At 45.1% G+C, this 26941-nt stretch overlaps 1 protein-coding gene across 1 annotated transcript in view; it reads right to left on the reverse strand.

The window, feature by feature from the left end:
* PRMT8 (protein arginine methyltransferase 8) overlaps positions 1–26941 on the reverse strand; it is a 374391-nt gene that overhangs the window by 75445 nt on the left and 272005 nt on the right. The window lies entirely within an intron of this gene.

The raw sequence follows: 26941 nt of genomic DNA on the forward strand, positions 1-26941 counted from the left end.
AAATAAAAATAATAATATGACTCTCAAAATATGGCGACAGTAAAACATGAATTGTTTTTGGTTCAACAATGCTTTTATTGTCTAAAATAGAAATAACTAAAAATAAGGAAAAATATTCGGTCCGGCCGCATCTGTAACAACCTGCTGTCTAAAAATATCATACCAAATAACCCCTCAGGTGGACATCTTTTTAGACTAAAATTTAAAACTCTCTAAAAACTTTTATCACAAAAAAGTGTAATAGCAAGCGATCATAAAGTCAGATGCACCACAAAATAAAGGTTTAAAGGTTTAACTCCTTAAGGACACAGCCTTATTTCACCTTAAGGACCAGGCCATTTTTTGCAAATCTGATCAGTGTCACTTTAAGAGGTGATAACTTTAAAACGCTTTGACTTATCCAGGCCATTCTGAGATAGTTTTTTCGTCACATATTGTACTTCATGATACTGGTCAAATGAAGTAAAAAAATAAAAATTTTATTTATAAAAAAAATACCAAATTTACAAATTTTTCAATTTCTCTACTTCTATAATACATAGAAATACCTACAAAAATAGTTATTACTTTACATTCCCCATATGTCTACTTCATGTTTGGATCATTTTGGGAATGATATTTTATATTTTGGGGATGTTACAAGGCTTAGAAGTTTGGAAGCAAATCTTGAAATTTTTCAGAAATTTTAAAAAACCCAATGTTTACGGACCAGTTCAGGTCTGAAGTCACTTTGTGAGGCTTATATAATAGAAACCACCCAAAAATGACCCCATTCTAAAAACTACACCCCTCAAGGTATTCAAAACTGATTTTATGAACTTTGTTAACCCTTCAGGTGTTGTACAAGAGTTATTGGCAAATGGGGATGAAATTTGAGAATTTCAATTTTTTGCCAAATTTTCAATTTTAACCCATTTTTTCCACTAACAAAGCAAGGGTTAACAGCCAAACAAGACTGTATCTTTATTGCCCTGACTCTGCCATTTACAGAAACACCCCATATGTGGTCGTACACTACTGTACGGCCACACGGCAGGGCGTGGAGGGAAAGGCGCGCCGTGTGGTTTTTGGAGGGCTGATTTTTATGGACCGGTTTATTTACACCGTGTCCTGTTTCAACCGCCCTGATGCACCCCTGGAGTAGAAACTCCCTAAAAGTGACCCCATTTTGGAAACTACGGGATAAGGTGGCGGACTATTTTTAGGGTACATATGATTTTTGGTTGCTCTATATTAAATTTTTGTGAGGTAAGGTTTCCCAAAAATTTTATTCTGAAATTTCATCTCCATTTGCCATTAACTGTTGAGGAACACCTAAAGGGTTAATAAAGTTAGTAAAATCAGTTTTGAATACCTTGAGGGGTGTAGTTTCTTAGATGGGGTCACTTTTAGGGAGTTTCTACTCTAGGGGTGCATCAGGGCGGCTTCAAAAGGGACATGGTGTCAATAAAAAAGGCCATCAAAATCTGCCTTCCAGAAAACATGTCGGTCCTTTCATTTTGCGCCCTGCCTCTTAGTGATACAGCAGTTTACGACAGCAAATGTGGCGTTTCTGTAAACTGCAGTATCAGGGTAATACATATTAAGTTTTGTTTGGTTGTTAACCCTTGCTTTGTTACCGAAAAAAACTGATTGAAATGGAAAAATGCCAAAAATACTGTTTTTTTATTTTTTCTTTGGACCGTGTTAATCTGGGGCGTTAGGTCATGGGGTATTTTTATAGAGGAGATTCTTACGGACGTGGCAATACCTAAAAAGTCTACTCATTTTTTGCGGGAAGAGAGGACGGTTTTATTGGCACTATTTTGGGGGCTATATGACTTTTTGATCGCTTGCTATTAAACTGTTTGTTATGTAAGGTGACAAAAAAAGTTCTTTTTTTGCACCGTTTTTTTTTTTTTTGGACCGTGTTAATCTGGGGGGGTTAGGTCATGGGTATTTTTATAGAGGAGATTCTTACGGACGCAGCAATACCTAATAAGTCTACTTTTTTACAATTATTTAGGTTTTAGACTATATTATCCTTTTTGATACAAATTTTTTTTTTTGTATCTCTAAAGTCTAAGAGTCATTTTTTTTTTTTTACCCGATAATCTTATGTAGAGGCTCATACCCCCCTGTTATGTAAGGTGCACTTTTTTTTTGGGACCGTGTTAATCTGGGGGGTTAGGTCATGGGGTATTTTTATAGAGGAGATTATTACCGACGCGGCAATACCTAATTTGTATACTTTTTTAAATTATTTAAGTTTTTATCATTTTTTTTTGTGTCTCAAGTCTGAGAACCAGTTTTTTTATCCAATTGTCAGTGGCTAAATTGGGATATAAATTTAGTACTCCATGGAAGTGTGGTACTCCCTGAAGCAACCGTCAATGCAGAGGCTGGATGATCGGTGCACGTGTCGCACTGAGTAGTGGTGTCCTTCCGTATCCCCCTCCTGCGACACACTCTACACTTTTTTTGGGTTCGTCCATTCTTTCCAGTATGGGGGACCACACCAGGAAAGTGTTGGCCAGGGATGATCCGGGCGCCTCCAGTTCCCGAGGTACTACGGCCTGCTCTTTCCAGGTCCGAAAAAATCAGGGCCTTGAGGACTGCCTCATAGAACTGAAGGGACAGCACAAAAGAGTTGTACAAGGCAACCTGCACCAAGTAGACCGCATCTTTTTTGTACCATGCCCGGGTTTTGCGCATGGCGTTATATGGCTCGAGGACTTGATCAGAGAGATCAACTCCTCCCATATACCGATTGTAGTCGACGATACAATCGGGCTTGAGGACCGTTGCCGCGGTACCTCGCACAGGGACAGGGGTGATGCCGTTACCATGAATTGTGGACAGTACAAGGACATCCCTCTTGTCCTTATATCTGACCAGCAACAGGTTTTCACTGGTAAGGGCACAGTTCTCACCCCTGGGGATAGGTACCTGGAGGGGGTGGGCAGGGAGGCCGCGTTGAATTTTACGCACGGTCCCACAAGCGGATGTGGATCTGGCGGCGAGGGACTGGAACAAGGGGATACTAGTATAAAAGTTATCCATGTACAGGTGATAACCTTTATCTAGCAGTGGGTGCATAAGGTCCCACACAAGTTTCCCGCTAACACCCAGAGTGGGGGGACATTCTGGGGGTTGAATACGGGAATCCCGCCCCTCGTACACACAAAACTTGTAAGTGTACCCTGAGGTACTCTCACAAAGTTTGTACAGCTTCACGCCATACCTCGCCCGCTTTGAGGGAACATACTGGCGGAAAAGGAGTCTCCCCTTGAACGCAACGAGAGACTCATCAACCGCGACCTCCCTTCCAGGTACATAGGCCTGTACAAATTTGGCCCTAAAGTGATTGGGGGGGACATGCTGCATTATCTGAATAATGAAAGCATTTCCGGATGGCCTCAAACCGGGTACGTGTCAAGGCCGTACTGTAAAGTGGGGTCTGGTAGAGGACGTCCCCACTCCAGTAATGCCTGACACTAGGTTTCTTGAGTAGGCCCATGTGCAGCACGAGGCCCCAAAATGTCCTCATCTCGGCTGCACTGACCGGGGTCCAGCCACCGGGCCTAGCCAAAAAGGAGCCCAGGTGTTGAGCAACAAACTGTTGGGCGTACAGGTTTGTTTGCTCCACCATTAGATTTACCAGTTGGTCACTGAAAAAAAGACTAAAAAAGTTATATTCAGTGAAGCCTACTGTGGAAATCTGGATTACTGATTGGCCTACAAACTCAGGAATCACGAGCTCAAATCGCTCTGGGGTACACCAGACAAGTTCACCGGCAGGGGGCTCCGGTGGATTTAACTGGTGGGCTGGAAAACTAGTACAAGCACCAGAGCTGCTCGTACTAGGGTGGGCCACAGGGTCCCTAGCATGGCGGTCCCCTTGCTCCGCCTGGTGGCGTGTCCGCCGCCTTGGGGGCTCATCATCATCGCTAGATGATGAGGAGGACGCGGATGACAACAGGAAAGTGCGGTCATCCTCGTCCTCACTAGGACTCTCGGACTCAGAGGCAAGCTGGGCAAATCTTTATTCAGTGTGCGTGTGTGTGGGGGCACGGGTGTTTACGTACTTATCCCTAAAACTAACAAAAAAAAAAAAAGACTAATTAAAAAAGGGGAAAAATGTGAAAAAATAAATAAAATAAAATTCAAAACCGCTGATCAACCGTCCGAAGTTGATCAGCGGTGGGGTGTGCGATGCGCTAACAGTGGCCGGACGCTAAGAGTGCCGGCCACAGTTAGCCTACGCACAAAAAAATATAAAAAATGCCTGCGCCCCAAAAAAGTTGTGGGGGGCAAGCTGCAGCACCCCTGGGGGGGTCTAGGATCACACAGCTGTGCTGTGGACCCCAGACACCCTACTTAGGGTGATGCAATAAAACTTTTATTCACACTAACTTTCCCTTTATTATCCCTGCCTAGCCCAACCTTTCCCTAGACTTTCCCTAATTACCTGCTGATCAGATGGGGGGTGCTGGGGCACAGATCGGTCCTGGGGGCAAGGATGGGTGCTGGGGAACAGATGGGGTGATGCTGGCTCATATCTGACGATGTGTACAGCAGCGCTCCTCTCTCCTCGGGCTCCGGACACAAAAGGAGGAGGAGAGGAGCGCTGGCAACATTTGAATCTCCCGCCCGCCCACCTACCAATCAGAGGCGATCGTGAGAGGTGATGTCACCATCACCTCTCAGGATCGCGATTGGTGGGGTAAAAACACACCACCGATCACCATACTGTTCCGGGTTATCGGGTCCTCAGAGACCCGAATGACCCGGAAACGCAGCAAACTGCAGGTCTGAACTGACCTGCGGTTTGCTGCGATCGCCTACATGGGGAGGGGGGGGGGTCACAGGACTCCCTGGCGCATTTGCCCCAGGTGCCTGCTCAATGATTTGAGCAGGCACCGGGCTCCGATCACCGCCCGCCGCGCGGCGGTGATTGAAAATACACAGGGCGTACAGGTACGCCCTGTGTCCTTAAGTACCAGGACATAAGGGCGTACCTGTACGCCCTGTGTCCGGAAGAGGTTAATAAGAGTTGCAAATAATGTTCAGGAATGAAGACATTGAAGACCAAATTGGCCAAAATGCAAAAGGAGCACCGCCAGGATATACGGGCCATTCAGGAGCGCTTGAAGGCCATGGAGGAGAGGCAACGCCAGGCCATGAAGGGGGTGCAGGAGATGATCATCCTTTTGGAAAAGTTGGCATAATTTTTATTTCTTTTTTCTAATAAGTTATATAAATCATTTATACAGTTATAACGTGTATTTTTTTTTTAAATATTGCTCGGTTTTAGTGTAAAAGATCAGCCTAAATCAGCCAGAACTGACAGCAGTCGGTAAATACATGTCAAATACATATAGGGTCCATTTACACGTCTATAAAATGTGTCCGCATCCATTCCACAATTGAGAGGAACGTTTACAGACCCATTGATTTTCAATTCCAGTCTGAAAAAATAGGCATTCACAGGATACAGAAGTAAGTGTCGACCATTACAGAATACATTTGTATTCTGTGGCTGGTGGTACATTAGGCATTCAAAGGATACTGAAGTAAGTGTCGGCCTTTACAGGCCCCAAAAATTAGTCAACAGGCGTTCACCTGACAGCAAATACATTTGTATTCTGTGGCTGGTGGTACATTAGGCGTTCACAGGATACAGAAGTAAGTGTCGACCATTACAGCCCCCAAAAATTAGCCGACAGGCGTTCACTTGACAGCAAATGCATTTGTATTCTGTGGCTGGTGGAACATTAGGCATTCACAGGATACTGAAGTGAGTGTCGGCCTTTACAGGCCCCAAAAATTAGCCAACAGGCGTTCACCTAACAGCAAATACATTTGTATTCTGTGGCTGGTGGTACATTAGGCATTCACAGGATACTGAAGTAAGTGTCGGCCTTTACAGGCCCCAAAAATTTGCCGACAGGCGTTCACCTGACAGCAAATATATTTGTATTCTGTGGCTGGTGGTACATTAGGCGTTCACAGGATACAGAAGTAAGTGTCGGCCATTACAGGCCCCAAAAATTAGGCATTTAACGGACATAAAAGGCCTTTTATGCCCGTGAATTTACTGAAGACAGGGACCATAAATTGTTATGGGTGATGGCGGATATGGGCTGTCATGAGGAATTTGAATCAAACATGTTCTACTGGTCACATGTGTTGAATTCCTTCGAGATCCATGCCTCATTCATTTTTAGAAATGTGAGGTAGTCAACACTGTCGTGAGCTAGGCGAGTGCGCTTATCAGTCACGATCCCCCTGCTGTGCTGAACGTCCTTTCAGACAGGACACTTGATGAGGAGCAAGCCAACAGTTCCATTGCAAATTGTGCAAGCTCTGGCCGGAGGTCAAGCCTGCCCACCCAGTAGTCCAGGGGTTCATCACTTCTCAGAGCGTCCAAATCGGCCGTTAACCCGATGTAGTCGGACACCTGCCGGTCTGCAGCATTTCTCTTAGCAAGGCCTGGAAGTGCTGCATTCTGACAGCCCTCTGTGATGGTGGTAACATTTCCGCCATTTTTTGTTTGTACCAGGGGTCTAAGTACGTTGCCACCCAGTACTGGTCCTTGGCCTTTATGCTTTTTATACGGGGGTCCCTCTTAAAACACTGGAGCATGAAGGCCCCCATTTGCACTAAACTGGTGAAGCGGTGAAGTGGCCTGGCTCCTGCCCATCATGCAGGATAATGTCATCCTCGTTCTCCTCCCCCCATCCACGGACAACACCAGGGATCCCAGAAAGGTTTAAAGCATGCTCTTCTTGCTCCTCCTCCTCCCCGACACCATCCTCCTCTGACTCCTCTTCAGACTCCTGTTGTTGACTTGTCTCAGATGGAGTAGCCCCCCTGGGAATTCATCCAGCATTGCAACTTCCTCATCTTCCTGCTCCTGCTCCTTGATGGCTTGATCAATGACACGACGCAATGCACGCTCCAGAAAGAAGGCAAAAGGCACGATGTCACTGATGGCGCCCTGGCTGCGACTGACCAGTTTGGTGATCTCATCAAATGTCCGCAGAAGTCTGCATGCGTCGCGCATGAGCAGCCACTGGCGTGGTGAAAAAAACCAAGCTCCCCAGAACCTGTCTTGCCGCAGAGTTCTAACAGGTAGTCGTTAACTGCTCGTTTCTGCTGGAGCAGCCTATAGAGCATATACAAGGTTGAAATCCATCGCATTGGGCAGTCACAAATAAGACGTCTGACGGGCAGGTTGTGTCGCTGCTGAACGTCATCAAGGCGAGCCATGGCCATGTAAGATCTTCTGAAATGGCCCAAGATTTTCCTGGCCTGCCGCAAGACATCCTGGACCCCAGGATATTTGACAACGAATCGCTGCACGACCAAGTTCAGGACGTGTGCCATGCATGGCACGTGTGTCATTTTGCTCTGTTTCAGCGCGCTCAGCAGATTGGCACCGTTGTCGCACACCACGTTACCAACTGTCAAATTGAGCGGTGTTATCCACTGGTCTGCCTGTGAACGCAAAGCTGAAAGGAGTGCAGGACCGGTGTGGCTCTTGGCTTCCAGGCACAACAGACGCAGCACAGCATGGCAACGTCTCACCTGGCATGTCGAATAGGTTCTGAGGATCTTGGCCGGCGCAGCGGAAGAGATGGTAGCAGCGGAAAAGGAGGAGTCAGCCGAGGACCAGAGGGAGGATGGAGTAGGAGGAAGAGAAGAAGAGGCAGACCTGCATGCAATCCGTGGCGATAAAACCAAATCTACACGGGTGCCACGGGTTACATGCTTGACGGCCGTCAGAAGGTTCATCCAGTGGGCATTAAAAGCTATATACCTTCCCTGCCCGTGTTTGCTAGACCACGAGTCTGTGGTCAGATGTATCTTGGCACCGACACTGTGTCGCTTGCCGCTGAACGTGGCCATATAGCTCTGGGATGCCCTTCTGCGAGAAATATTTCCTTCCTAGGACCTTCCATTGTGGTGTTCCAATGGCCACAAATTTTCGAAAGGCCTCCGAGTCCACAAGTTTATATGGCAGTAGTTGGCGGGCTATCAGTTCCGACAAGCCAGCGGTCAACCGTTGGGCAAGAGGGTTATCCGGCGTCATCATTTTTTATGCTCGAACATTTGGGCCACGGAAGCCTGCTGTTTTTTTTGACAAACGTGAGGACGGCATGATGGAAGGTGGAGTGGAGGACAATTGTGAGGAGAGAGGAGAAGGAGAAGAGGCTGGATGGTGAGAGCCTGGAGTGTGGCTTTGTGGGTTCTAACGGCATTGCTCCCACTTGGCTCGATGATGTGAGGCCAGGTGCCTTCTTAAGGCGGTAGTCCCTAGGTGGGTGTTGGGCTTACCGCGACTTATGCGTTGACTGCAAAGGTTGCAGATAGCAACACTATTGTCAGCAGCTGACACATTAAAAGAAGCCCACACTGCGGAGCCATGTGCCGGCGTCCTCGGAGCGCAAGATGTGACCGTACATGGTTGATGGCTCTCTCCTGATACATTAGCAGTTTGGTTTGTCCCTCCTGTGCAATGTAAGTTCGGTCTGCTTCTCCTCCCTATCTGCTGGTTCATCTCTCCCTCTAAACTCCCCTCCTCTTCCTCTCTTGTGGGCACCCACGTTACGTCCATAGACACGTCATCATCGACGTCACCTTCCCCACCACTAACGTTAGAGATCTCGGAGTAGGCAGCAACAGCAGGGACCAACCTCCTTGGGCTGATCTGGGTACTGTCGTCAGACTGCTGAGTGGCGGCTGTTGCTACCTCCTCTTCCTGATCCGATGCCAAGAATGGCTGCGCATCGGAAATGTCTTGTGATGGATCGGAAAATAATTCCTGTGACTCAAGTGGAGAGTATATGGTGGTGGTGGTGTTGGTGGTGGTGTCTTTGGGGGTGCACACAGCAGAGAGTGAAGAGGGTGCAGATAGAGAGGATGAGGAGGGTACAGAAGCGGAAGGCTGAGTGAGCCTCTCAACCAAGTCTGGTGCGTCCTTTGACGTAATTGAATGCACCTTCTGCAACTTCCCACTTTGGCTCCGGCCTGGTGCTCCTGCCCTACCCCTATCCCTACCACCCCTACCTCTTCCTCTGCCGGTCATTTTTTAAATGACCTGGTGACAAAAGTCTCTAGAGAAGCGCAGTAAATGTGGGAGAAGGTATATAACACCCCGCTTCAATCTTTCGTTTTGGAGTCAACTGGTCTATAATCACACCAGAAAAAAAATTCCTTTAAATTTTTTCACTGTGTGTAGCAGAGGTAATGTGGTGAAAGCGGCTAATTGCTTCAGTACCAAAATACACTATTTGAGTAGTATATTCTTAGATAACACCCCGCTTCAATATGTCGTTTTGGGGTCAACTGGTCTATAATCACACCAGTTATAAAAAAAAAAATTCCTTTCAATTTTCTCACTGTGTGTAGCAGAGGTAACGCAGTGAAAGCGGATAAATGTATTCAGTACCAAAACACACTATTTGAGTAGTATATTCTTAGATAACACCCTGCTTCAATATGTCATTTGGGGGCCACTGGTCTAGAATCACACCAGTTATAAATACATTTTCCTTTACATTTTCTCACTGTGTGTAGCAGAGGTAACGCAGTGAAAGCGGATAAATTTCTGCAGCACCCAAATACACTATTTGAGTAGTATATTCTTAGATAACACCCCGCTTCAATATGTTGTTTTGGGGGCCACTGGTCTATCACACCAGTTATAATACCTTTTTCTAATTGCGTTTGTCACTCTTTGTAGTTGTAGTATCGCTACAGAACCGATCACCAGTCCCAATGCTGCACAATACAAATCCACTATAATATGCTTTCTATATTAGAAAGTATATTATAAGTGTATTACACCCCTATATACTGCACACCTATCAATAGTACACCTATACCAGTCCTTAAAAGGACTTTTGTGGACTTATTAGCTAGCGATTTGTGTCACTGTTAACACTCTAAGGGTCCATTCACACGTCCGTTTTGGTGTTCAGCATCCGTTCCGATTAAAAACGGAACGTTATGCGGATACATTCATTTTCAATGGAATCCGCAAATAATCGGAGAGCACTCATGGTTCCGTGGGTTCCGTTATTCGGATCCTGGAAAAAAAAATACCCTGTCCTACTATTTGTCCGATTTTGCGTTCCGTCATCCCATTCTAGTCAATGGATCCGTCAAAAAATCGGATGACATGCTAAAAGCATCCTCATGTCATCCAGATTTTCGGATCCGCAAAAAACAGGAACGTTTATCTGGAAAGGTAAAAATACTGACGTGTGAATGCACCTTTACAGTCTGTCCCTGCTCCACACTGCAACCTCTCCCTACACTGACAAAAGACTGAATGTAAAATGGCGGCCAGATCAGGTCTATTTATAACGTAGGGAGTGTGTCCATGTGCTGAAACGTCTCATTTGGCTGTCCTGTACCACCTGATAGATGTGTCATGGGTCAAAGTTCTTCACAATGTAAAAGAATATGGCGCCGGCGAATATCGCCATATGTTCGCATGTTCGGCGAACCGCAAATGTGTAAAGTTAGCTGCTTACCCACTGCAGGGCGAACCGCAAGGCCATCTGTAATGATAGATAAGCAGATAACTGCAGGTGATCTGTATAGACCAAGAAGTGTTGCCTATCATTAGGCTTAGCGAGCAGTGTGAAAACTGCAGGAATTTATGGTGTTTGTTTGAATATAGTTATTAACATGCAAAATTAAAAATATAACATATTTGAAACATAAAAATGTGATTTACACAATAGGTGATTTTCTGATGACACATTCCCGTTAGTGCATGTACTTTTAGTTATTATATGTTGTATTGTGTTAGATATAGCGGCCATTGGTTTATGAAAAGGGATGATATATTTATGGTATTGGTATACACCGTTATTATAATTTTGTGATTGTTGAATTCATACCTCTCAGTGCCCATACAATTATTGGTTTATTACCAAAGTGTGGGGGGGGGGGTAGGGAAGTGTTTGGTGCTTACAGCACTATACCTTGCGTATCATGCTTTTTATTGTTTTTAACCCTTATTGTCTGATTAATTAAATCGCTTTTGATAATTTGGAGTCCATTTCTTTATGGCCTATATGCATTGGGGGAGAATGATCAAAACTGGTGTAAAGGAAAACTGGCTTAGTTGCCCATAGGAACCAATCAGATTCCACCTTTTGTTTTTCAGAGCTCCTTTGGGAAATGATAGGCGGAATCTGATTGGTTGCTATGGGCAACTAAGGTAGTTTTCCTTTATACCATTTTTGATAAATCTCCCCCATTGTCTGTTGTAGTCTTGTGATAAGAGTAAAATAATCACAGCCCCCCCCCCCACCATGTTATACTTTGTTTAACTCTTGCAAACAAAGCATAAAACAACTGTTAGTTATGATGATATCACAAGACATATGACATCATAGACATTGCATGATGTCACAATTGGTGCAGAATGTCCAAAGTTCTAAACCAGAACCATTTTGTGTCACATGAGCTTGACAGGTTGAAGCGGACACGTTCAGGTATGTAGCTCTTCCCTCCGTGCTGAGACCTTCATACATCGTGTAGTTAGAGGCTGTGTTGTGAAATACCACACAATTAACAAGGGTGTAAGTAGGGGGCTGCAACTGGGGCATGTGTAGTGGGTGCTGAGTGCCAGGTGATGCGCCAACATGCCACTTTACCTTGGCCAGGCTGTTAAGAAACTGGGCTAGGTCAGAAAATTCCACCCTCTGGTAAAGGTTAGTATTCGGCTCTACCATTTATCCCCCCATCCCCTAGAAATCTCGACAACAAACCCTGTGGGACATATTTCTTGCTGTGACTGTCAGGACAAATCTTTAAAAGGAAAACATTTCTAAGAAATGTTCACAGACCTTATTTTATGGAAAATGTGCACATCTGGGCATTATGCTTTGTCCCTCCTAAAGGCATCTGGACAACCCCTATATGAGAACTCCCTGGCAACCACTGGGGGGGACCCTGTTGTCTCCCCAGTACACAGGCGGTATGTTAATGGCCCATTTTCAAACGTATGGTCATCTGGAGCATGAGCTGCTCTTTGAAGTGTGTCGATACTCTGGCTGAGTGGGGTCCCAGACTGTAATGTGGTTTTATATAGGTGCAGTCCTAGGAAGATTTTCCTGGAATTGTTCCTTCTACAGATCTCTGACGTTGATCATGTTCATGCAGGTTTAATGGCGCAGATCTCCTCTGTATCATTATCATTCTGTAAATCTATTTTATGGGGACTTGTTTGTGGTCTTTTTTAGAGTCTTAGGGGGCCATAAACGTTAGATTAATGTCATCTGAGCTGAACCTGCTGACTTTGGTGGGATAGGCTGATTTTTGTATGTGTATGGGGTGCCACAACCCTCCCCTTATGACAAATGTTGAGGAAGAGAAGGCTTGGGCAGGTTGGAATTTAACATGAACAATTTTTTATGCCTATGGGGGTGTCAGGGGGAATAGGTGTTGGCTGAAATATTGTCTGACTGTCAGCTATGATGATGTCAGAAGACACATGACCTCATAGACACCACATGACATGCAAGTTCTAAACCAGAATCATCTTGGTTCATTTCAGCTTGAAGAGGACACATCCACATCCAGTGTGAAGCATTTGAAGAGAACAAGCCCAGGAAAGTAGCTCTTCACTCAGGTCTGTATGATTGTAAGCTCTGGGGAACAGGGCATGTACTGTATATTAGATTGTAAGCTCTGAGGAGTAGGTTTTCTATTGTTCTATTAGACTGTAAGATCCGAGGAGCAGGACATGTGTTGTATATTAGATTGTAAGCTCTGAGGAGCAGACCGTGTATTGCATATTAGACTGTAAGCTCTAAGGATCAGGGCATGTACTGTATGTTAGATTGTAAGCTCTGAGGAGCAGGGTTTCTATTGTTCTATTAGACTGTAAGATCCGATGAGCAGGACATGTGTTGTATATTAGACTGTAAGCTATTAGGAGCAGAGCTTGTATTGCATATTAGATTGTAAGCTCTTAGGACCAGGACATGTACTGTATATTAGATTGTAAGCTCTTAGGAGCAGGTTGTCTCTTTCTTTCCAGGGTCAGCTCTCTGGAGCTTTATATTACATACATATATACAGCAGGACAGATGTAATCCAGGGAATTATCCGATCGCCACATCTGGGGTCAGGAAGGAATTTTTTCCCCCCCTGAGCTAGAAATCTCCGGGGGGTTTGTTCGCCTTCCTCTGGATCTTTGGATCCGGTGGCTCTCATCTCAGGACAGTTTTGGGCTGGTCTGAATGACTACAGCAAGTTCTGTGGTCTCCACTGGTCCTGACCCGAGAGTCACTGTGATCCCTGTTTATTTTATTAAAGGGCCAGTAATATTTTATTACAATGTTGCTTATTGCTTTTCCAATAAAAATAAAAATAAATAAAAATATATATTGTGGTGTTTGTTTTTTTTAAAATCTGGATTTGTCCTTACACAATGACCACGATGAGGCTGATTGTTGCCGCTCAGTGTTTTAGTACTAGTCATAGCTGCTAATCCAGTAAATAATAAAGCACATCATCTCCTAAACACATGGCGGCAGCTGCTGCAGGACCATAGAGCTATAGAAGACTCCATTATAATAAAGTTTATCATCTCCTAAACACATGGTGGCAGCTGCTGCAGGACCAGGAACTACAGGGGAATTCATTACAATACAGGGAGTGCAGAATTATTAGGCAAGTTGTATTTTTGAGGATTAATTTTATTATTGAACAATAACCATGTTCTCAATGAACCCAAAAAACTCATTAATATCAAAGCTGAATATTTTTGGAAGTAGTTTTTAGTTTGTTTTTAGTTTTAGCTATTTTAGGGGGATATCTGTGTGTGCAGGTGACTATTACTGTGCATAATTATTAGGCAACTTAACAAAAAACAAATATATACCCATTTCAATTATTTATTTTTACCAGTGAAACCAATATAACATCTCAACATTCACAAATATACATTTCTGACATTCAAAAACAAAACAAAAACAAATCAGTGACCAATATAGCCACCTTTCTTTGCAAGGACACTCAAAAGCCTGCCATCCATGGATTCTGTCAGTGTTTTGATCTGTTCACCATCAACATTGCGTGCAGCAGCAACCACAGCCTCCCAGACACTGTTCAGAGAGGTGTACTGTTTTCCCTCCTTGTAAATCTCACATTTGATGATGGACCACAGGTTCTCAATGGGGTTCAGATCAGGTGAACAAGGAGGCCATGTCATTAGATTTTCTTCTTTTATACCCTTTCTTGCCAGCCACGCTGTGGAGTACTTGGACGCGTGTGATGGAGCATTGTCCTGCATGAAAATCATGTTTTTTTTGAAGGATGCAGACTTCTTCCTGTACCACTGCTTGAAGAAGGTGTCTTCCAGAAACTGGCAGTAGGACTGGGAGTTGAGCTTGACTCCATCCTCAACCCGAAAAGGCCCCACAAGCTCATCTTTGATGATACCAGCCCAAACCAGTACTCCACCTTGCTGGCGTCTGAGTCGGACTGGAGCTCTCTGCCCTTTACCAATCCAGCCACGGGCCCATCCATCTGGCCCATCAAGACTCACTCTCATTTCATCAGTCCATAAAACCTTAGAAAAATCAGTCTTGAGATATTTCTTGGCCCAGTCTTGACGTTTCAGCTTGTGTGTCTTGTTCAGTGGTGGTCGTCTTTCAGCCTTTCTTACCTTGGCCATGTCTCTGAGTATTGCACACCTTGTGCTTTTGGGCACTCCAGTGATGTTGCAGCTCTGAAATATGGCCAAACTGGTGGCAAGTGGCATCTTGGCAGCTGCACGCTTGACTTTTCTCAGTTCATGGGCAGTTATTTTGCGCCTTGGTTTTTCCACACGCTTCTTGCGACCCTGTTGACTATTTTGAATGAAACGCTTGATTGTTCAATGATCACGCTTCAGAAGCTTTGCAATTTTAAGAGTGCTGCATCCCTCTGCAAGATATCTCACTATTTTTGACTTTTCTGAGCCTGTCAAGTCCTTCTTTTGACCCATTTTGCCAAAGGAAAGGAAGTTACCTAATAATTATGCACACCTAATATAGGGTGTTGATGTCATTAGACCACACCCCTTCTCATTACAGAGATGCACATCACCTAATATGCTTAATTGGTAGTAGGCTTTCGAGCCTATACAGCTTGGAGTAAGACAACATGCATAAAGAGGATGATGTGGTCAAAATACTCATTTGCCTAATAATTCTGCACGCAGTGTAAAGTACATTATCTTCTAAACACATGGCAGCAGCTGCAGGACGATGAAGTATAGGGGACTCCATTATAATAAAGTGTATCTTCTCCTAAACACATGGTGGCAGCAGCTGCAGGATCAGGAACTACAGGGAAATCCATTACAATAAAATGTATTCTGTCATAAACACATGGCGGCAGCTTCTACAGGATCACGAACTATAGGGGGCTCCATTATAATAAAGTGTATCATCTCCTAAACACATGGCAGCAGTTGCTGCAGGACATGGAGCTATAAAGGACTCCATTATAATAAACTTCATCTTCTCCCAAACACATGGCAGCAGTTGCTGCAGGACCAGGAACTATAGGGGACTCCATTATAATAAAGTGTATTATCTCCTAAACACATGGCGGCAGTTGCTGCAGGACCAGGAACTATAGGGGACTCCATTATAATAACGTGTACCATCTCCTAAACACTAAACACATGGCGGCAGCTGCTGCAGGACCAGGAACTATAGGGGACTCCATTATAATAAAGTGTATTATCTCCTAAACACATGGCAGCAGTTGCTGCAGGACCTGGAACTATAGGGGACTCCATTATAATAAAGTGTATTATCTCCTAAACACATGGTGGCAGCAGCTGCAGGATCAGGAACTACAGGGAAATCCATTACAATAAAATGTATTCTGTCATAAACACATGGCGGCAGCTTCTACAGGATCACGAACTATAGGGGGCTCCATTATAATAAAGTGTATCATCTCCTAAACACATGGCAGCAGTTGCTGCAGGACATGGAGCTATAAAGGACTCCATTATAATAAACTTCATCTTCTCCCAAACACATGGCAGCAGTTGCTGCAGGACCAGGAACTATAGGGGACTCCATTATAATAAAGTGTATTATCTCCTAAACACATGGCGGCAGTTGCTGCAGGACCAGGAACTATAGGGGACTCCATTATAATAACGTGTACCATCTCCTAAACACTAAACACATGGCGGCAGCTGCTGCAGGACCAGGAACTATAGGGGACTCCATTATAATAAAGTGTATTATCTCCTAAACACATGGCAGCAGTTGCTGCAGGACCTGGAACTATAGGGGACTCCATTATAATAAAGTGTATTATCTCCTAAACACATGGCAGCAGTTGCTGCAGGACCAGGAACTATAGGGGACTCCATTATAGTAAAGTGGCACAGCACCTGCACTGTCTGTAATAGGTGCTCCCAGGTTTTGGTATCTCTGCCGTCATAACCACTGCACACACTGTTCTCAGCCAGGCTACGCCCTTTCACGTGACACACAATATTGCACAAAGCACTGCTTACAGGCTGTAGGCTGGTCTTTATTATAGGCCTATCTCTTATGCAGGCCTTAGCTGCTTGCGGGATTCAAGGACTAGGTAGATTCTCTCTACCCCTTAGGCCCCTTTCACACGGGCGAGAATTCCCTGCGGGTCCAATGCGTGAGGTGAACGCATTGCACCCGCACTGAATCCGGACCCATTCACTCCAATGGGGCTGTGCACATGAGCGGTGATTTTTTCACGCATCACTTGTGCGTTGCGTGAAAATCGCAGCATGCTCTATATTAGAAGTGAATGGGGCTGCGTGAAAATCGCAGCATGCTCTATATTGTGCGTTTTTCACGCAAAGCAGGCCCCATAGAAGTGAATCGGGCTGCGTGAAAATTGCAAGCATCCGCAAGCAAGTGCGGATACGGTGTGAATTTCACGCATGGTTGCTAGGTGACGATCGGGATGGGGACCCGATCTTTATTATTTTCCCTTATAACATGGTGATAAGGGAAAATAATTGCATTCTTAATACAGAAGTAAATTAGGGATGGAGGGGTTAAAACAATAATCATTAAACTCACCTCATCCACTTGTTTGCAAAGCCCGGCTCATTTTCTTTCTTCTTCTTTGAGGACCTGGGAGGAAAAGGACCTTTGGTGATGTCACTGCGCTTATCACATGGTCCATCACATGGTCCATCACCATGGTGATCGATCATGTGATGAGCCACCAAAGGTCCTTTTCCTCCCAGGTCCTTAAAGAAGAAAGAAGACGAGCCGGGCTGCGCAAACAAGTGGATGAGGTTGAGTTTAATTTAAATTAAAAAAAATGTAACCCCTCCATCCCTAATTTACTTAGCATTCTGTATTAAAAATGCTATTATTTTCCCTTATAAATAATAAAATCTACACAACACCTAACCGAAACCTGAACTTCTGTGAAGAAGTCCGGGTTCGGGTCTGGGTACTGTAGGAGAGTACCTGGGGTGGTGGTAAACGGGAGGTACGTGCCAGCGGGGGTCCTGGCCCCGCTGGAGTAAGAGCCGGAAAAGTGCATTTTGCAGCGGTTACGCTGTTAACAACGGATCCGGGCCGGCTCTTATTGGGAGCAGGCAGATATGCGGGCGGGTGCCTGTCTCCCCACGGTCCAGGCCAGGTTTTGCAGGGAAGGGTTAAAACCTGACCAGCAACAAGGGTGTGGTACACAGTGTGGAGCTTCTGTGTTCTCTGGCTGTGAGAGTGAGGAGTGGAGGTGAGCTGGGCTGCGTGCTGAGGCCTGTAAAGGAGTGTGCAGGGACCCGCAGCTGAATCCAGGAGGGATCCATGTCCTGTGGCTAGGAGCCGGACCCATGGACTTACTTCCCCAAGGAGAAAAGGTGACATTACTCCTGGCTTTAAATAGACTTTGCTTTATGTGACTGAAACAGGCCTCAAGCAGCCTGCAGCAGGGACTTGCTGTGTTTGAACTATTATTTTGCTGTGTGTGACCACCCTCCCTATGAACTGCACCGTCTTTCACAAATATGCACCGTGTGAATAAACAAAGCATTGTGTTTTACACTAAGACCGGACTGTGATGCCTCTATACTGCACTCGCTACCACTGCCTACCAGAGCGGATCCCCACAGTACCAAAAATGCAGATTTTTCTCACGCGCGTGCATTTTCCCGCAACGCACCCACATCTTTTCCCGCAACGCCCGTGTGAAAGAGGCCTTAGCTCCAGCCTCAATTCCTCTTTGGTATTTGGCCTGTTTCCCTAGCTACTCCCCGGCGTGTTGCACCATTTTTCTAGTACTAATCACTTCTGCTAGGGCAGTAATGCAGATATGGTGAACCTGGGAGAGCCGGTCACAGGGGGATACTCGTGCAGCAGGTGGCAGCAAAAATAGGAGTGGTCTTTTTGATTGGTGTGATTTACATAATACGGCATGGCTAATCTATATAAGATACCATAGTAGCGGTAACATACCAATCTCATTACATGAGTAAGGGTCACACTTTAAGATCCTAAACGTGTAGACGCTAACGCTGTCTGTCTATACTGTGTCATTGGATATTTTATTGCTTTAAAGAATAAAGGCTATCACTTTTATATTGCAAACTAGACGTCTCTCCTTGTTTTGGATTATACTCAGTGCCTGGTTCCAGGCTGATCCGTGCCTCCCCAAGTGAGTGCAGGTGAGCTGAGCCCTTTACTGCCATTGAATTTCATTGCATAAACATAGCACCATATCCACATACAGTACCAGAACCAAGATACACATATAAGGCACCAGTTCAAAGTTAATGCATAAATACAGCACCAGAGCCAAGCTCATAACAATCGCCTACCAGATTGTGCAATGTAATACAGGCTTAGGCCTCATGCACACGACAGTATTTTTTCACGGTCCGCAAAACGGGGTTCCGTTGGTCCGTGATCCGTGACCGTTTTTTCATCCGTGGGTCTTCCTTGATTTTTGGAGGATCCACGGACATGAAAAAAAAGTCGTTTTGGTGTCCGCCTGGCCGTGCGGAGCCAAACGGATCCGTCCTGACTTACAATGCAAGTCAATGTGGACGGATCCGTTTGACGTTGACACAATATGGTGCAATTGCAAACGGATCCGTCCCCCATTGATAATACAATAGAGGGAGGGAGGGGGGGCTGGGGGGGCCGCACACTGGCCACCAATGATAATACAATAGAGGGAGGGAGGGGGGGCGCACACTGGCCACCAATGATAATACAATAGAGGGAGGGAGGGGGGCCGCACACTGGCCACCAATGATATTCAAACTGGGGAGGGAGGGGGGTCCTGACTTTCAATGTAAAGTCAGGAGTTAATATACCATAGGATCGGAGTTTTCTCCAATCCGATGGTATATTTTAACTTGAAGCGTCCCCATCACCATGGGAACGCCTCTATGTTAGAATATACCATCGGATTTGAGTTACATCGTGAGAACTCATATCCGACAGTATATTCGAGCACAGAGGCGTTCCCATGGTGATGGGGACGCTTCAAGTTAGAATATACTATGAACTGTGTACATGACTGCCCCCTGCTGCCTGGCAGCACCCGATCTCTTACAGGGGGCTGTGATCAGCACAATTAACCCCTCAGGTGCCACACCTGAAGGGGTTAATTGTGCGTATCATAGCCCCCTGTAAGAGATCAGGGGCTACCAGGCAGCAGGGGGCAGACCCCCCTCCCTCCCCAGTTTGAATATCATTGGTGGCCAGTGTGCGGCCCCCCCCCCCTCCCTCCCTCTATTGTATTATCATTGGTGGCCAGTGTGCGCCCCCCCTCCCTCCCTCTATTGTATTATCATTGGTGGCCAGTGTGCGGCCCCCCCAGCCCCCCCTCCCTCCCTCTATTGTATTATCATTGGTGGCCAGTGTGCGCCCCCCCCGGCCCCCCCTCTATTGTATTAATATCATTGGTGGCCAGTGTGCGACCTCCCCTCTCCCCCCCCCCCCCGATCATTGGTGGCAGCGGAGAGTTCCGATCGGAGTCCCAGTTTAATCGCTGGGGCTCTGATCGGTAACCATGGCAACCAGGACGCTACTGCAGTCCTGGTTGCCATGGTTACTTAGCAATATTAAAAGCATCATACTTACCTGCTGTGCTGTCTGTGACCGGCCGGGAGCTCCTCCTACTGGTAAGTGACAGGTCTGTGCGGCGCATTGCTTAATGATCTGTCACTTACCAGTAAGAGGATCTCCCGGCCGGTCAGACAGCGCAGCAGGTAAGTATGATGCTTCTAATATTGCCGCACACTGGCCACCAAAGATATTAATACAATAGAGGGGGGGCTGGGGGGGGCTGAGGGGGGCCGGCGGGATCGCACACTGGCCACCAATCATAATACAATAGAGGGAGGGAGGGGGGCCAGGGGGGGCGCACACTGGCTACCAATGATAATACAATAAAGGGAGGGAGGGGGGCCGGGGTTGGCCGCACACTGTGCCACCAATGATATTAATACAATAGAGGGAGGGGGGGCCGGGGGGGCCGCACTGGCCACCAATGAAATTAAAACTGGGGAGGGAGGGGGGTCTGATCCCTGCTGCCTGGCAGCCCCTGATCTCTTACAGGGGGCTATGATACGCACAATTAACCCCTTCAGGTGCGGCACCTGAGGGGTTAATTGTGCGGATCACAGCCCCTGTAAGAGATCGGGTGCTGCCAGGCAGCAGGGGGCAGTCATGTACACAGTTCGTAGTAGATTCTAACTAGAAGCGTCCCCATCACCATGGGAACGCCTCTGTGTTAGAATATACTGTCGGATTTGAGTATTCACAAAGTGAAAACTCAGCTCTGAAAAAGCTTTTATGCAGACGGATCTTCGGAGCCGTCTGTATGAAAGTAGCCTACGGACACGGATCACTGACACGGATGCCAATCTTGTGTGCATCCGTGTTTTTTAACGGACCATTGTCCGTCAAAAAAATAGGACAGGTCATATTTTTGTGACGGACAGGATACACGGATCACGGAGGCGGATGACAAACGGTGCATTTTCCGAGTTTTCAACGGACCCATTGAAAGTCAATGGGTCCGCAGAAAATCACGGAACAACGGCCACGGGTGCACACAACGGTCGTGTGCATGAGGCCTTAAGAGAATTCAACAATCACAAAATTATAGTAGTAGTGTATACCAATGCCATAAATACAGTATATAATCCCTTTACATAAACCAGTGACCACTATATCCAGCACAATACAACACCGAATAACCAAAACTACATGTACTAATAACAAACACTAGCCTACAAGCGAGGACACATAATATACTTAAGTGTATGAGATGTAACACATTATCTATTATTTATGTAATTTATAAAAAGCATATGCTCTTCCATCCGCTATCTTGCCTAAGCTGTTCTTAACAGCATTTACAAAGCATTCAAAAATTGCTTTACGCAGCCCCATGGTCCATAGACACAATGATCAGGAGGGAACCTCATTGACTTCTATGGGAGATGCTCTGTGACCTGTGCATTGTACAAGGAAAGAATAGATAAGATCTGACAATCACCTATTGTGAATGGTGGATCATGTTTTATCTATACACAGAGGTGGGATTATAGAATCTATACACAGAGGCAGGATTATAGAATGATAGATAAGCAGATAACTGCAGGTGATCTGTATAGACCAAGTGCAGAGCAATGCAAAAACTGCAGGAATTTATGTTTTTTGTTTGATTATAGTTATTAACATGCAAAATTAACCTGTTCCGTACAGGTACGCCCTGATGTCCCGGTACTCATGTACGTCCTATGTATTTACGATCACCGCCGCACGGCGGGTGGTGATCGGAACCCGGTGCCTGCCGAAATCAATCAGCAGGCACCCAGGGTCAATGTCCGGGGGGTCCTGTGACCCCCCCCCCCCCCCGTATCGGCGATTGCTGCAAACCGCAGGTCAATTCAGACCTGCGGTTTGCAGCGCTTTCGGCAGGTTTCTGATCCCCGCGTCTGTGACCGCGGGGATCAGAAAATTCAAAATGCTTTTATTTTATGTTTAACTCCCCTCCCCCGCAGCCCTCTGTGTTATGTGCCGGCGGGCGGCGGGGGGGGGGCAGATATCAGGCGTTTAAACTCTTTCATGCCGCGGTCCGTAGGGACCGCTGTATGGAAAAGGTTAACAGGGAGGAGCTTCCTCCCTCTCTCTGTGCCTTTTCAGCACCCGATGAGAGAGGGAGGGGGCCCCCCTCCCTCCCCATCACCCACTGCTCTGCTGTGGCAGCGAGTGATGGTTACAATGGCAACCGGACGCCTTCACAGGCGTCCGGCTGTCCATGGTGCTGATCAGAGGCTGTCCATGGTGCTGATCAGACTTCTGCTAAAGGCAGAAGTCTAATCAGACGTTAAGTGAAAATACAGTACAGTACTCTATATAGTGTACTGTACTGTATTATACAGACATCAGACCCACTGGATCTTCAAGAACCAAGTGGGTCTGGGTCAAAAAAAAAAAAAAGGGAAAAAAAAGTAAAAATAAAAAACACATTTATCACTGATTAAAAATGCAAAAAAAATTAAAAATGACACATGCTTGATATCACCACGTCCATAACGACCTGATATATAAAACGGTCATGTTACTTTCTCCGCACGGTGAACGCCATAAAAAAAAAAAAAAAAAACATGATGAAATTGAAATTTTGCCCACCTTACTTCCCAAAAAAGGTAATAAAAGTGATCAAAAAAGTCATATGTACGCCAAAATAGTACCAATCAAACCGTCACCTCAGCCCGCAAAAAATAAAAAAAATATGGCTCTCAGATTAAAACATGATTTTTTTGTTTCAAAAATGCTTTTTTATGTTAAACGTAAATAAAATAAAAAAAGTTCACATATTACATCACAAAAAGTGTAATAGCAAGCGATCAAAAGTCGTAATCCCCCCAAAAAAGTGCCAATCTAATCGTCATCTCATTCCACAAAAATGATACCCTACATAAGACAATCGCCCAAAAACTGAAAAAACTATGGCTCTCAGACTATGGAGATACTAAAACATGATTTTTTTGTTTTAAAATTGAAATCATTGTGTAAAACCTACATAAATAAAAAATTGTATACATATTAGGTATCGCCGCGTCCGGGGCAACCTGCTCTATAAAAATACTACATGATCTAAGTCTAACCTGTCAGATGAATGTTGTAAATAACAACAAAATAAACGGTGCCAAAACAGCTATTTCTTGTTACCTTGCCTCACAATTATTGTCCAGCTTCACCTCGCAGTGCGTGTTTTATTAGGAAACGTGCTTAAAAACCAAACATCAGGCTCATATCATCAACATGTTTCGGATCAACATATATTACAGATCCTTCCTCATGATACAGAGAATAAGACTGACAAATCTTATATACAGAGTAAAAGCAGTGATTCAGCTGTGGATTATTGATTGGCAATTGGACTGCTTTCACCCCACCCACAGCATATACCACTGAGACACAGGAACAGAACTGCATGAGAAGAAGAGAGGGAAAAAAAAAATAAAAATAAAAAAATTTAATCTTCACCCCTCTCTTCCTCCCACGCAAGAACCGCCCCTAAAGGACAAGAGAAGAAGATACATCTAATAATGCAATATTAAATCTTGTCTTTGATTAAGGCCCAAAGGCATACAGGACTGAAATCTAAAAATCCAATAGGCTTCTCTATTGAGAAGAGCTTTCCTATGGTCTCCGCCCCGTTTAGGAAAATTAACTCGTTCAATGCCCTGAACTTTCATGCCAGCAATATTGCCCTGGTGGCAGGAGGCAAAATGCTGGCTGACTGCTGACACATTTTTTACAAAAGCATGAGATATATCTGAGATATGTCTGCATATCCGAACTTTGAGGGCATTGGACGTGCATCCCACATATTGCAATTGACATGTAGAACAAGACACACAATACACCACATGTGTGGTATTGCAGTTAATGTATTGTTGTATCTCAAATGACTGCTGGGCTGCAACAGAGGCCACATTCCGTCCTGTTTGTACGACACTGCAACACGTACAAATGCGGTGCCCGCATTTCAACATCCCTTTAGACCTAAGCCAACATTGTTGTGGTACCGTACCATCTGAAAACCTACTCGGACTGAGTTTTTGAGAAAGTGTTGGCGCCTTGCGGGCAACACATTTTATTCCCTTGTCCACAATCGGTTTCCAGGCGGCATCTGTGCGCAAAACTGTCAGATTCTTTCTGACAATCTTGCAGACATCCAGATATTTAAGACTATAGTTAGTTATAAAGAATGGCATTGCAGTCTGGCCTCCTTGTTTTAAACCTTTGTATTTTTTATATTTAGGAAAAACCAGGTCTCGCCTGGGTAATGCAAGAGCTGTTTTTTTAGCTGTGTCTATTAAAGACTGGCCGTAACCTCTGATCTGCAGTCGAGCAGTCAACTTTTCTGCCTCTCTGAGGAAGGTGGAATCATCTGAGCAGTTCCTCCTTAATCTGATAAATTCACCCCTAGGGATGTTTTTAACCACGTGTTTCGGATGACAGGACAGGGCTAATAAAGTGGTATTGCCAGCTGTCTCTTTTCTATAAGTACAAGTGGTTATCTCAGATTTTTCCACATCACCATGGAGAGTAAGATCCAAAAATGAAATAGTGTGCACATGAAAATCAACCGTAAAGCTCAGATTCATTTGATTATCATTGAGATATCTCTCAAACAGTGGTATGGCCGTCACATCCGACGACCAGATGAACAACAGGTCATCTATGTAACGGCCATACCACTGCAGGGAGGAAGACCACGGGTTATCACAGGAAAACAAAAAACGAGACTCCCACCAAGACATGTATATGTTCGCCAGTGAGGGCGAAAATTTTGCGCCCATCGAAACTCCAGTACATTGTAAGTATAGCTTCTGGTCGAACATAAACACATTGTGTTTGAGCAAGAACCGAATCACATCACAAATATAAGCAATGAATTCCAGGCTATAATCTGAGTATGCATTTAAAAACCATTTGGTTGCAGCAATAGCCTGATCGTGCGGGATGACTGTATAAAGTGATGTGACATCGGCTGTTACCCAAACAAAATCCGGGTTCCATTTGAAGTCATAAAAGGATTGTAACACTGACCTAGTGTCCAGCAAGAAACCAGGCAAGGTTTGCACTAATGGTTGTAACACGGAGCTATCCAGTGACCCCACCCCCCGCTTTCAGGAGGAACTTCTGGAGTTGTTAAGTGTTGGAGTGAGTGGAGGGTTCATTAATCAGAGACAAGCAGACTATATTTATGTTCCTTTTCCTATCACTCCGATATTTCACTCACTCCCGAAAATACATAAGCCAGTGTTTCCTCCTTCGATGCGACCTATTGTTGCAGGCATAGGCTCATACTCTGAAAAAATGTCAGAATGGGTAGATAGTCTGTTACAACCATTAGTGCAAACCTTGCCTGGTTTCTTGCTGGACACTAGGTCAGTGTTACAATCCTTTTATGACTTCAAATGGAACCCGGATTTTGTTTGGGTAACAGCCGATGTCACATCACTTTATACAGTCATCCCGCACGATCAGGCTATTGCTGCAACCAAATGGTTTTTAAATGCATACTCAGATTATAGCCTGGAATTCATTGCTTATATTTGTGATGTGATTCGGTTCTTGCTCAAACACAATGTGTTTATGTTCGACCAGAAGCTATACTTACAATGTACTGGAGTTTCGATGGGCGCAAAATTTTCGCCCTCACTGGCGAACATATACATGTCTTGGTGGGAGTCTCGTTTTTTGTTTTGCTGTGATAACCCGTGGTCTTCCTCCCTGCAGTGGTATGACCGTTACATAGATGACCTGTTGTTCATCTGGTCGTCGGATGTGACGGCCATACCACTGTTTGAGAGATATCTCAATGATAATCAAATGAATCTGAGCTTTACGGTTGATTTTCATGTGCACACTATTTCATTTTTGGATCTTACTCTCCATGGTGATGTGGAAAAATCTGAGATAACCACTTGTACTTATAGAAAAGAGACAGCTGGCAATACCACTTTATTAGCCCTGTCCTGTCATCCGAAACACGTGGTTAAAAACATCCCTAGGGGTGAATTTATCAGATTAAGGAGGAACTGCTCAGATGATTCCACCTTCCTCAGAGAGGCAGAAAAGTTGACTGCTCGACTGCAGATCAGAGGTTACGGCCAGTCTTTAATAGACACAGCTAAAAAAACAGCTCTTGCATTACCCAGGCGAGACCTGGTTTTTCCTAAATATAAAAAATACAAAGGTTTAAAACAAGGAGGCCAGACTGCAATGCCATTCTTTATAACTAACTATAGTCTTGAATATCTGGATGTCTGCAAGATTGTCAGAAAGAATCTGACAGTTTTGCGCACAGATGCCGCCTGGAAACCGATTGTGGACAAGGGAATAAAATGTGTTGCCCGCAAGGCGCCAAGACTTTCTCAAAAACTCAGTCCGAGTAGGTTTTCAGATGGTACGGTACCACAACAATGTTGGCTTAGGTCTAAAGGGATGTTCAAATGCGGGCACCGCATTTGTACGTGTTGCAGTGTCGTACAAACAGGACGGAATGTGGCCTCTGTTGCAGCCCAGCAGTCATTTGAGATACAACAATACATTAACTGCAATACCACACATGTGGTGTATTGTGTGTCTTGTTCTACATGTCAATTGCAATATGTGGGATGCACGTCCAATGCCCTCAAAGTTCGGATATGCAGACATATCTCAGATATATCTCATGCTTTTGTAAAAAATGTGTCAGCAGTCAGCCAGCATTTTGCCTCCTGCCACCAGGGCAATATTGCTGGCATGAAAGTTCAGGGCATTGAACGAGTTAATTTTCCTAAACGGGGCGGAGACCATAGGAAAGCTCTTCTCAATAGAGAAGCCTATTGGATTTTTAGATTTCAGTCCTGTATGCCTTTGGGCCTTAATCAAAG

The sequence above is a fragment of the Bufo bufo genome, chromosome 1 (assembly GCF_905171765.1).
Source record: "Bufo bufo chromosome 1, aBufBuf1.1, whole genome shotgun sequence".
NCBI lineage: Eukaryota > Metazoa > Chordata > Amphibia > Anura > Bufonidae > Bufo > Bufo bufo.